This window comes from Fomitopsis serialis (genome assembly GCF_022376445.1).
Source record: "Fomitopsis serialis strain Sig1Antser10 chromosome Unknown B0H18scaffold_210, whole genome shotgun sequence".
NCBI classification, from domain to species: Eukaryota; Fungi; Basidiomycota; class Agaricomycetes; order Polyporales; family Fomitopsidaceae; genus Fomitopsis; species Fomitopsis serialis.
The window spans coordinates 48,881-62,041 of record NW_025955170.1 but is presented as its reverse complement, the minus strand read 5'-3'; the positions used below and the strand labels follow the sequence as shown (position 1 = coordinate 62,041).

Sequence of the window (13,161 nt, the reverse complement as noted above, 5' to 3'; positions counted from 1 at the left end):
AGCGAAAAGGGGGCTATGTGGACATGGGAAAGCAGGTGCGTCCCACAGTATGGATGAAAGCGTGCAAGCGTGCTAACTTATATCGCAAGGATCTGCCGCCTGAGCACGTCCGTAAAATTATCAAGGACCACGGTGACATGAGCAACCGAAAGTTCAGGAACGACAAACGCGTTCATCTGGGTGCATTGAAGTACGTTCCACACGCCGTGATGAAGCTGCTCGAAAACATCCCTTACCCCTGGGAGCAAGTACGCGAGGTCCCCGTGCTTTACCACATCACTGGGGCTATCACGTTCGTAAACGAGATTCCGCGAGTCATTGAACCCGTCTACCACGCACAATGGAGCAGCATGTGGCTAGCAATGCGGAGGGAAAAGCGCGACCGTCGACACTTCAAGCGCATGCGGTTCCCGCCATTTGATGATGAAGAGCCGCCCCTTGACTATGGCGACAACGTCCTGGACGTGGAGCCTCTCGAGGCCATTCAGTTGGAACTCGATGAGGAGGAGGACTCCGCGATACACGAATGGTTCTACGACCCGAAGCCGCTTGTCGGTACCCCGCACGTCAACGGGTCGTCTTACAGGTATTGGAACCTGACGTTGCCTGTCATGGCGAACTTGTACCGTCTCGGTCGGACACTCTTGTCGGATCACACAGACGGCAACTCGAGCTACCTGTTCGACAAGAAGTCGTTTTTCACTGCGAAAGCGCTCAACATGGCGATTCCCGGCGGCCCGAAATTCGAGCCTCTGTATAGAGACATGGACAGCTTCGATGAGGACTGGAACGAGTTCAACGACATCAACAAAGTCATCATTCGACAGCAAATCCGGACTGAGTACAAGGTCGCTTTCCCCCATCTGTATAACTCCCTCCCTCGTTCCGTCCACATATCTCTGTATCACACACCGAAGAACGTCTACATTCGCACCGATGACCCTGACCTGCCCGCGTTCTATTTCGACCCTCTCATCAATCCTATCTCGCTGCGTGGCTTTACACCGAAGAATGCGCCATTCGTACCCCATGAGGACGCGATCTTCGGCCCCAACGATGCTGAGGACGACGACTTCGAGCTCCCTGACGAGGTCGAGCCTTTCCTCGAGGACAAGCCGCTGGAGAGCGATCTCACGGCGGATGCTATCGCGCTCTGGTGGGCGCCCGATCCGTACAGTCGCCGCTCAGGGCGTATGCGCCGAGCGCAGGATATCCCGCTCGTGAAGGACTGGTATCTTGAGCACTGCCCTCCTAACCAGGCGGTCAAGGTTCGCGTGTCGTATCAGAAGCTACTTAAGTGCTACGTCTTGAACGAGCTCAAGACACGCCCGGAGAAGGCCATGTCGAAGAAGAACCTGTTCAAACAGCTGAAGGCGACCAAGTTTTTCCAGACCACGCGGTTAGACTGGGTCGAGGCGGGTTTGCAGGTCTGCAGGCAGGGCTACAACATGCTCAACTTGCTCATCCACCGAAAGGTACATTGTCTCGGGAAGCATGGTTAGCGTGGTCACTGACGCACTTTATCAGAACTTGAACTACCTCCACCTCGACTACAACATGAACTTGAAGCGGTGAAGACGCTCACGACCAAGGAGCGTAAGAAGTCGCGATTCGGCAATGCCTTCCATCTCTGCCGTGAAATCCTTCGTCTCACGAAGTTGGTGGTCGACGCGCACGTCCAATTCCGTCTCGGCAACGTCGATGCATTCCAGCTCGCGGATGCGTTGCAGTACATCTTCGCGCACATTGGTGCCCTTACGGGTATGTACCGTTACAAGTACAAGGTCAGTCTTCCTCCATCTTAGGGCAAGTATCTCTCATGCTGACCCCTTGCGCGTTCTAGTTGATGCGTCAGGTACGAATGACCAAGGACCTCAAGCACTTGATCTACTACCGTTTCAACACCGGTCCTGTCGGCAAAGGTCCTGGTGTCGGGTTCTGGGCCCCCGGCTGGCGTGTCTGGCTATTCTTCATGCGTGGTATCGTTCCTTTGCTCGAGCGCTGGCTTGGAATCTGCTCGCGCGTCAGTTTGAGGGTCGTAACAGCAAGGGCATCGCGAAGACAGTCACGAAGCAGCGTGTCGAGTCGCACTATGACCTTGAGCTTCGTGCGGCGGTCATGCACGACATTCTCGACATGATGCCAGAGTCGATCAAGCAGAACAAGTCGAAGACCATCCTCCAGCATCTGTCGGAGGCCTGGCGCTGCTGGAAGGCGAACAGTAAGTCGCTGCTTGACATGAACTCGCGATAGGTATCTGATGTTGGATCCAGTCCCTTGGAAGGTGCCCGGAATGCCGACGGCCATCGAAAACATCATCCTTCGTTATATCAAGAGCAAGGCCGACTGGTGGACGTCTGTCGCTCACTACAATCGTGAGCGTATCCGGCGTGGCGCGACCGTCGACAAGGCCGTCGTCAAGAAGAACCTCGGTCGTCTCACTCGCCTGTATCTCAAGGCTGAGCAGGAGAGACAGCACGGGTACCTCAAGGACGGTCCGTACATCAGTGCTGAGGAGGCCGTTGCCATCTATACTGCCACCGTGCACTGGCTCGAGAGCCGGAAGTTCTCGCCCATCCCCTTCCCGCCGCTTAACTACAAGCACGATACCAAGCTTCTGGTGCTCGCGCTCGAGAAGCTCAAGGAGGCGTATTCGGTTAAGGGCCGCTTGAACCAGTCGCAACGCGAGGAGTTGGCGCTCATTGAGCAGGCGTACGACAACCCGCATGAATGCTTGTCGCGTATCAAGCGTTTGCTGCTCACACAGCGTGCATTCAAGGAATCTGGCATCGAGTTCTTCGACACCTACGACAAACTCATTCCTTGCTACGACATCGAGCCCGTAGAGAAGATCACGGACGCCTACCTCGATCAGTTCCTGTTCTTCGAGGCCGACAAGCGTGGTCTGTTCCCCTCCTGGATCAAACCCGCCGACACTGAGCCGCCGCCGCTTCTCGTCTACAAGTGGTGCCAAGGCATCAACAACTTGACCGACATCTGGGAGACGGGCGAGGGCGAATGCGATGTGCTCATGGAGACGGTGCTGTCCAAGGTGTACGAGAAGATTGATTTGACGCTGCTCAACCGGTTGTTGCGTCTCATTCTGGACCATAACTTGGCAGATTATATCACGCGAAGAACAACACTGTCTTGACGTACAAGGGTGAGTATTAAGTTTATTGTCATCGAACTAGCATTGACTTGCACGATAGATATGGCGCATACAAACGCCTACGGTCTGATCCGTGGTCTCCAATTTTCAGCCTTCGTCTTCCAGTACTACGGCCTGGTCCTCGACCTGCTCATCCTGGGTCTTCAACGCGCCAGCGAGATGGCGGGACCACCGCAGATGCCGAACAACTTCCTGCAATACCGCGACTCCGCCACCGAGACGCGTCATCCGATCCGTCTCTACTCGCGTTACGTCGATCGCATCCACATTTTGTTCCGCTTCACGGCCGAAGAGTCGCGAGACCTCATCCAGCGGTATCTCAGTGCGAACCCTGACCCGACGAACAACAACGTCATCGGGTACAAAAACAAGAGGTGTTGGCCTCGAGACTGTCGTATGCGCCTGATCAAGCACGACGTCAACCTCGGCAGAGCGGTCTTCTGGAATGTCAAGCAGAGTCTGCCCCGGTCGCTCACCACAATCGAGTGGGAAGACACTTTCGTCAGCGTGTTCTCTAAGGACAACCCGCAACTCTTATTCTCGATGTGTGGGTTTGAAGTTCGCATCCTGCCCAAGATCAGGACTATGGGTGGCGAACAGTTCTCGCTGAAGGATGCCGTATGGAACCTTACCAATGAGCAGACGAAGGAGCGTACTGCCCAGGCGTTCCTGCGCGTATCAGATGAAGGTTTGTCAATCGCTACTTCCCTCAAACTGCTTACTGATGTTGGTTCACGACAGGCGTCCAGCAGTTCAACAACCGAATTCGTCAGGTCTTGATGAGCTCGGGCTCGACGACGTTCTCCAAGATCGTCAACAAGTGGAACACCGCCCTCATTGGTCTGATGACGTACTACCGTGAGGCCGTCATCCACACGAACGAGCTGTTGGATTCCCTCGTCAAGGCCGAGAACAAGATCCAGACGCGTGTCAAGATCGGCTTGAACTCCAAGATGCCGTCGCGTTTCCCTCCGGTCGTCTTCTATACACCGAAAGAATTGGGTGGTCTCGGCATGTTGTCGATGGGTCACGTTCTCATGAGCGATCTTCGGTGGTCGAAGCAGACAGACGTCGGGGTCACCCACTTCCGTGCCGGTATGTCACACGAGGAGGACCAGCTGATTCCCAACCTCTACCGCTACCTCCAGCCTTGGGAAGCAGAGTTCTTGGACTCAGCTCGCGTCTGGTCGGAATACTCCATGAAGCGAAGGAGGCAAACGCCCAGAATCGCCGTCTGACGCTCGAGGATCTTGAGGACAGCTGGGATCGCGGTATCCCGCGTATCAACACGCTCTTCCAGAAGGATCGGCATACGCTTGCGTACGATCGTGGTTGGCGTGTGCGTACCGACTGGAAACAATACCAGCTGCTCAAGCACAACCCTTTCTGGTGGACGTCTCAGCGCCACGACGGCAAGCTATGGCAGCTCAACAACTACCGAGTCGATGTCATTGCTGCTCTGGGAGGTGTCGAAGGCATCCTTGAGCATACTCTTTTCAAGGGCACGTACTTTCCGACGTGGGAGGGATTGTTCTGGGAGAAGGCGTCTGGGTTCGAGGAGTCGATGCGGTACAAGAAGCTCACGAACGCGCAGAGGTCAGGTCTGAATCAAATCCCGAACCGTCGATTCACGCTGTGGTGGAGCCCTACGATCAACCGCGCCAACGTCTACGTCGGTTTCCAGGTTCAACTCGACTTGACGGGCATCTTCATGCACGGTAAGATTCCGACCCTGAAGATCAGCTTGATCCAGATCTTCCGTGCCCATCTTTGGCAGAAGATTCACGAGAGCGTTGTCATGGACTTGTGCCAAGTGTTCGACCAGGAGCTCGAGCCGTTGCAGATCGAAACCGTTCAGAAGGAGACTATCCACCCGCGTAAGAGTTACAAGATGAACTCGTCTTGCGCAGACATCCTCCTCTTCTCCGCCTACAAGTGGAACATCTCCCGGCCTTCGCTCGTTACTGATAGCAAGGATGTTCTCGACGGCACGACCAGCAACAAGTACTGGATTGACGTTCAACTTCGTTGGGGAGACTTCGACACGCACGACATCGAGCGATACACCCGCGCGAAGTTCCTGGATTACATCTCCGACTCTATGAGCATCTATCCCTCGCCAACAGGTGTCATGATCGGCATGGACCTGGCTTACAACCTTTGGTCGGCGTACGGCAATTGGTTCCCGGGCATGAAGCCGCTCATCCAGCAGGCAATGGCCAAGATCATGAAGGCCAACCCGGCGTGCCACGTCTTGCGCGAGCGTATCCGCAAGGGTCTCCAGCTCTACTCGTCCGAGCCGACGGAACCGTATCTCAACAGCCAGAACTACTCAGAGTTGTTTTCGAACCAGATCATCTGTAAGTGTGATTTCACATGGATGATTTACAACAGCAGCGTCTCACATTCGCCTTAGGGTTCGTTGACGACACGAACGTATACCGTGTGACGATCCACAAGACGTTCGAGGGTAATTTGACGACTAAGCCTATCAGTAAGTCTCGCGTTACGTTGGACGAGATTCTTAACTTATTCCTGTCGTAGACGGCGCAATCTTCATCTTTAACCCTCGCTCTGGTCAGCTCTTCTTGAAGATCATCCACACCAGTGTATGGGCAGGTCAGAAGCGTTTGGGCCAGCTGGCCAAGTGGAAGACCGCCGAAGAAGTAGCAGCGCTCGTCCGTTCCTTGCCTGTGGAAGAGCAGCCCAAGCAGGTCATTGTGACCCGTAAGGGCATGTTGGATCCCCTCGAGGTCCACTTACTCGATTTCCCGAACATCGTCATCAAGGGATCAGAGTTGCAGCTGCCGTTCCAGGCTTGCATGAAGATGGAGAAATTCGGTGATTTGATCCTACGGGCGACACAGCCGCAGATGGTGCTGTTCAATCTGTATGACGACTGGCTGAAGTCCATTTCGAGCTACACGGCCTTCTCCCGCCTCATCCTTCTACTCCGTGGGCTCCACGTCAATAACGAGAAGGCCAAGATCGTCCTGCGGCCGGACAAAAACACCGTCACGGAGCCACATTTCGTATGGCCATCTCTTAGCGACGAGGAGTGGATTAAGGTCGAAGTTGCCCTCAAGGACCTCATTCTGGCCGACTTCGGCAAGCGGAACAGTGTGAACATCGCCTCCCTCACGGCCAGCGAAATTCGTGATATCATCTTGGGTCAGGAGATCGCAGCACCGTCCGTGCAGCGGCAGCAGATGGCGGAGCTCGAGAAGAGCTCTGAGGCGCAGAGCCAAGTCACAGCGGTGCAGACGCAGACGACCAATATCCACGGTGATGCTATCCAGACTGTGACTACGACAAATTACGAGCAGCAGGTGTTCAGTAGCAAGTCCGACTGGCGTGTACGTGCAATTTCTGCTACCCATCTACCGCTTCGTCTCCAGCACATCTACGTCTCCAACGACGATGTCCGAGACGATGCTGGGTCGTTCACCTACGTCTTGCCGAAGAACATCCTCCGTGCCTTTGTCACCGCTGCCGACCTGCGCACTCAGGTCGCCGCGTTCCTGTACGGCGTCTCTCCGCCAGACAACAAGCAGGTCAAGGAGATCAAAGCCGTGGCATGGGTCCCGCAGCGAGGCAATAACAACAGTGTCGAGTTGCCATCGCAGTTGCCGAAGGACGACTTCTTGCTCAAGGACCTCGAACCGCTCGGATGGATCAAGACTCAGGCTCTCGAGCTGCCGCACTTGTCGCCGACGGACGTCACCACGCAGGCGAAGTTGATGGCCGAGCATCCTGAATGGGGCTCGTCGTCAATATGCTTGACCAGCGCGTTCACGCCGGGTTCCGTATCGTTGTCTGCGCATTCGCTCTCAGTCGCAGGGTTTGAGTGGGGCCGGAAGAACGCCGACACGTCGCCCAACCCACAGGTTAGTCGTCATATAATTCATTAGCCGCAATCCATACTGACTGTACTGCAATACGCAGGGCTTCAACCCGAACATGTCTGAGCGAGTGCAGCTTCTACTCTCAGACCGTGTATTAGGCATGACGCTCGTGCCCGAGGGCCGCGTATGGAACTACGGTATCGGGCTGACGCAGCTATGGTCGCCGTCGATGCACTACTCGATGACGCTCGACACGCCTCTGCTGTTCTGGGCCGAGGAACACCGCCCGGCCGCGTTCCTGTCGTTCGCCAACCTCGAGACGGGAGATGATAGTGCTGACCTGGAGAATAGTCTTGCGTGATCTATCGGACTGCTTGTGGACTCGTCGCTGTACCCTTACTATCTGTCGCATGCATTGCTCTGATTACGATTGTATTGTTATGAAGGAATAATGACAGCTTGTAATCTCAATGATACTATACATGTGTGCCGCGATCCCAGGTGAAAGAAGAACAAGCAAATAACTGAACAGAGCACGAACAGATCCGACCAAGATCACACAAGAAAATGAAGCATATATCTACGTAGAGTGCAAGTTGATTAAAGAAACAGCTGACGTTCGCGACGAAAGCGATAGGGAGCCGTGTCGATGGCCAGCGTCGCCCGCGGCGTCGGCCGTCGAGGGTCTCGGTTTGTCCTTCTCTGACGAGTCGTCGCTCCCGTTATCCGGAAACCGCGATATCCTCCGCGACCCGCGCCGCGGCGGGGGCGAGAGCGACGTCACGCCGTGCTCGTGGTCGTCCGCCGCAAAGGTGTGCGGCGAGAATGCGCTGCCCAGAGGCAGATGGGGCATTGGGGGCATCGACGCGGAGGAGACAAAGCTGGGGTCATTTTGAAGGGAGGGTTGCGCGATCGGCTCGCCGATGGGTGTGCTCGGAACGGAGTAGGGGTTGACAGTGGATGGGGTCGGCGACGGCGGCGGGAGGTTGAGAGGGAGCGGGGCAACCTGGGAGGGCGCGCTGAGCATGCGTATGCGCTGCTTGAAGGCGGCTGCGCGGGACTGCGGTTGCGGATTCGGCTGGGGTGTAGGTGTGGTGTTGGAATGTTGTGCGGAGGCGAAAGAGGTTGAATGTGCTTCCGGCGTTGGGGGCAAGGAAGCGTTAGGTGGTGGAAACGGGGGAGCAGGGCCAGAGCCGGAGATGCTCGCTCCCGGAGACGCAGGAATAGGCGTGAGCGGACTCGCGTTGCTCAAGCTCCGGCGGTGACCGTAACCACGGTACGTCGGCTCGTCGGGGCACGGAGGCAGGCTGGACGAGGGCGGGACGCTGGGCGGGGACAATGACAAACGGCGTAGGGCGAGCGACTCGCGGAACGACGTCTTGTGAGATGGCGCAGAGCTCGGCGACTTCGGCGGCGAGTCAGACTCGGTGGACGCAGGTGTGGGCGGCAGAGCCGTGAGCGGTGCGGGGCGCTGGGGGGGAGGCATCGACGCACGGTGGGACGAGCGCGGGCGATGCCCCAGGAAGCTTCCGCCATTACTTGTCGTCGCACGCGAGTGGGACGTGCTCACGCTGCTAAAGCTCCGTGCGGACGAGCTCGATGCGCGCCGCGAGAAATCACGTAGGTTGAGCACGAAGCTCTGGGGGCTGGCGCTGCTTAATGGGGACGTATCACGCCGTGACGATTCGCGAAGGTTGAAGACGAAGCTCTGGGGGCTGTCGTTGCTGACGCTCTGTGCTGATGATTCTGCAGCATATGGATGGCGAGGGAGCGATGATATTGACCTTGGCGAGCCATGCGTAGAGGGAGGTGCAGGCGGCGCGGGTAGGGCACCCTCTGGAGGCGTCAACCGGTGTGGTAGTATGCTCTGCCGGGACCAGCGTTTCGCATTGATAGAACCGTTGGCGTTCCCGTTCACGTGTCCATTTGAGTGTCCCGCCTCGGACGACGCATGCCGCTCATTCGACGCGTACGACGCATATGATGAGACTGATGACAGGGACGTCCGTGGCTTGCCCTCCGCTTGACCGCCGGAGCTGCCCGGACGTGAGCTCGGAGCAGGCGGTGGATGCGAAGCGAACAGCATGCTCATGCCCGCGGCACGCAGTCCGAAGCTCTCCGCCGTGCTTCCGTTCGCGTGCGTGTATGCGGTACCCGCGATCGTGTCAGGTCGGGGCCGCGCGCCCATGGGAGTGCTCCCGATGGTGTACCCGCGCCGTCTCGGCGGTGGCTGGAGGGGCGGGGGTGTCGTCGCCGGGGCAGGCGTAGCACGCAACGTCGCCATTGAGAGCGGGGAGCGTCCGCGGAGCAGCGCGCTCACGTCCGTCCCGCCGCTGGCTGGTCTGAACTCGATCAGATCCAGATCCTTGTCTTGTAAAATCTTGCGGTCCAAGTGCGGATGTGGCTGCACGAGCGGGATCTCTGTCTGGCGCGGAGTCGCAGGTACTGACGCAGGGACCATACCCGCACTCATCGAGCTTACAGGCGATATCGGGCGCTCACTCGCGACGCTCTGCGATCTGAGCATGCCAAGCAGGCTCGTGCCCACGCGGCCGAACGAGTCTTCATGCTGACTCCCCGAGTCTTCGCTGTCAACGCGTGTGCTCGCCATCGACGGGGACCGCGGGCGGCTGCCAGGGCTTGAGAACAGACCGCGCAGTGCAGAGACGGCGCCCGAGGGCGAGCGCGTGCCTGCTGCACTTGTTGAGCGCTGGCTCACGGGCGCGCTCGCAATCTCCGGGCTGAAAGTCGACGACGTCGGGGACGAGAGCATGCCTTGCGCGCGCATGCTCAACATCACGTCCATATCTCCGCGTGGCTCGACCCCGCCGGGGCTGTGCGCCATCAGACCAAGGCCCGCGCGGAAAGAGCTATGGGACGTGTCAGTGGAGCAGCGGGGAGTGCAAGGACGAGTGGGCGTACCGTTGGCTAAGCACGGCCTGCTTGATAACGGCAATCCATTCCTGGGCTTGCGCAGAGTCCGCCATGTGCAATGCCATATCCATACCAGCGCCGTCGGGGCGGCCGACACGTACCACGCCACGCCGACCGCCGACATCCTCGTCGGCGACGAACACGACGGTATCCACGCCTACGGGGAGGCGTTCCAGCTCGCGTTCGTCAGATACACCCGTCTTGAATACGTGCAAACATGCGCTGCCCTGTGCGGCGCTCGTCAGCACGAGCACACGATACTTCCACTGGCGTGCGAGGGTAAGCTTGAGGAATGATGGTGGCGGGTAGTGTTTTGCCATTCGCGCCTGGAGCTGCACAAACGATTCCAAAGCAGAGCGCGTCGACGGGAAGCCAGGAAGCTCGGCGGACGGAGCGGGAGTGGGCGTCGAGGAGCCTGCACGCGTGTCCTCTGGAACGTCCGGTTCGGAGAGGGAGCGCTCATCTGCGAGCAGGACGGGGTCGAGGCCGATAGACTGTGCGGCGGCGTCGCGCAGACGGTCCCGCTCTTCGTCGTCGTCGTCCTTGCGCGGCGCGGAAATCTCGATGACCTCGGAGAACACGAAGGGAGATGGCTGGACAGGTGTCGGCGGTTTCTTGCCCTTGTGCTTCGCCCGGACGAAGGAGAGGCCAGACGCCATGAGCAAGCTTCCGCGGGCCCGCCTAGGGAGCATTGCAAGGGGCACAGACGCAGGGGGTGGCGAGGCAGAGCCCATGCTTGCGTTGTCTGGCTCGTAGGTGACGAAGGAGCCAGAGCCGGTAGGGTGGGCCGTAAAGGGGTCAGCGGTGGCGGGTAGGGAAGCGGTGCGGGGGCGAGGCGGGGCAGCGAGTTCATCGAGGGTGGGGAGAACGAGGGGGCGGGAGACAGAGGGGGACGTGGGGCGGGACATGGAGGAGCACAAGGATGGCAGGGAGAATTGCGGCGCCAGAAGGACAAGGTGATGATGATCACGGCGAGTTGCCGGCGGTCAGAGCATCTGCGAGGAAGACAAGGAAGACCAGCGCCGTCGACGGCGGGGCGGGAAGGGCACAACGGGCTCGAGAGCGTCGCAGCCAGCGACGACGACGACGAGGACAGCGACGAGGAGACGACGACAAGCTATCGTCCTGGCCCAGCGCGTCCTCGCTTCCCGATCCACCGCCAGATCCCCACGTGGCTTCAATTCCGCCCCCGGCGCCTCCCCGCACTTCATTTTGCCCTCCGTTCCGCCCTCCCCTTCGCACCAGCCCTCTCCTTCCGTCCCCCAGCAGCGTCTAACTCGCTTCGCTACTCGCTGTGAGAGCCTCGCAGCCGGTCAATTAAATCAGGAACCACCTCTGATCGTCACCCGCTCGGATACGAGTCGACGCTGCCCTACGCTGCCATTTGCGCGGCAAGGAACAAGCGTGATTAATTGTGAGTCTCCTTTTGGCCCCCTTCCGCCTTTATAACCGAGATGGGCGCACGCCGGACAATTCAAGTGGGCGAGCTAGAGACATCTAGGCTTTTCACGGTGCAAACCTGCGTCGTTCGCTCTTCGTCTCACTCATCCACGATGCAAGCACATTTAATCGTTCATAGTCACTCATCGCCTGAGGAGGGCTCGTCGCCGCCGGCGAGCAGTGTCCTGTTTAGATCTCCGGCTTCGCGCGGACAGGCGGGTGCTCGGCGGATGCAAATGAGGATGACACAGGACCCAGACGCCGGCGAGGACAGGGTGTACAGGTCCCTTCGAATTTTCTTGGGATGTCTTGCCGCCACGAGACTGTATGAGGCCGCAAACCGGATCCAGAGGCCTTGCACACCGTGTATTATGGAAATAATGCCAACGTAGACGGCGCAGGCACAGACAGTTGAGCTGTCCCCATTGAGCATGACGTCTCCGTCGGTTACACTCAGACCTTCTCGGCGAAGCGACAAGCAGCCACCTTCGTCTTCTGTCTTCTAATTTTTCATGCCGGCGAATTGTAAACGGTTCAATCGCGACGCGCTGAGTCGGGCCTTGAGCTTGAACCCACAGCATTGATGATTCCGTCCTTGGCCTCTTTACTTCTCGAGTGTACCCGTGTTCCGATGGCACCAGGATTATGATCTATGCACAGTCAGACGACACCCCCTGTCAGTGACGACCTACGTAGTCATCCATCCAATACATGTACTGCGAAGACGGGTTGCCAGAGGTGTGTTTGTTTCTGGGCCGTCATACACCCCTGCCAGAGGTACTCGGCAGGTACTGAGTCTGGCTAGTTCAGGTTATTCGGTCAGTTGAGAACCATGCAGTCAATTCTCGGGTTGCATAACCCCACAGCAGGTACGTGAATAGATACCTGTGAACCACCGAAAATAAGTACTGGCTGCCAGTGAACGTACTGTTTGTACCATCAGGTGGGGATGGATGCCATATACGACCATCCTCCATCAAGAGGTCGCGTTTAGAATCTCCCTACGGGAGACTGGTAAGTAGTGAGCACTAGTACTGTAGTGGAGATCTTGAGATGCGGCATCAACACAGTCTTTTCATTGCATTAATGGGGTAGTGGTAACCTGGGTCGTTGCCATCGACCCGCCGGGGTTCGATTCCCCCTTAATGCATGGAGGACTCTAAGAATGTTTTGTGATTCTACTCGCAATCTGAGTTGCCCCATGGTCTAGGTTGTCGTTCGACGTCACTGTGATTTTTATCTCCGAAATTTACACAAGTCTTCCACAGACCTCAAACGCAACCTCTTTGAGTAGGATAACTCAATACATCGACTTGTTGAAGGAGGTCGTGCGTGTGGTGGAGTGGGATGGCCAGGACCTCCACGCGCTTATACTAAGGACTGGCCTAAGGTGTCCCAAGGCCTCAGGATGACATTGACTCCGGCTCGGACAGCGATAGTTACTTGTAACTCTGGTTGTGCCGCAACGTACTATGTAACGTTTACTATACGTACTGACGGCTTACACGAATGAGAATGCATGCGCAGTGAGCCAACGCCTCAGGCTAGCGCCATTGCGTAGGTAAGTGCTGAGTAGAATTAGATGCATGGGCGGATCGATTGAGCAGGGCATGGACTGCGCAGTCAAGTTATGCAGTTTCAAGTGGGTGTGACTCTCCGGCGTTTGGTCCCGTTTGGTATGTGTCACAGTCGAGCCCACAGACGTTAATCATCTCCCTTAGAAGACCGTCCTCTCCCCACTCAAAGAGGTCTTCTTTAGGGTCTGCCTAG

The 13,161-nt window shown here is 57.5% G+C and overlaps 1 non-coding gene across 1 annotated transcript; it reads left to right on the top strand.

The window, feature by feature from the left end:
• The first annotated feature begins 12,471 nt into the window (after positions 1-12,471).
• On the top strand, positions 12,472-12,541 carry B0H18DRAFT_t155. Its single transcript has one exon. It is a non-coding gene; the product is annotated as a tRNA-Gly (tRNA).
• The last annotated feature ends 620 nt before the right edge of the window (positions 12,542-13,161 follow it).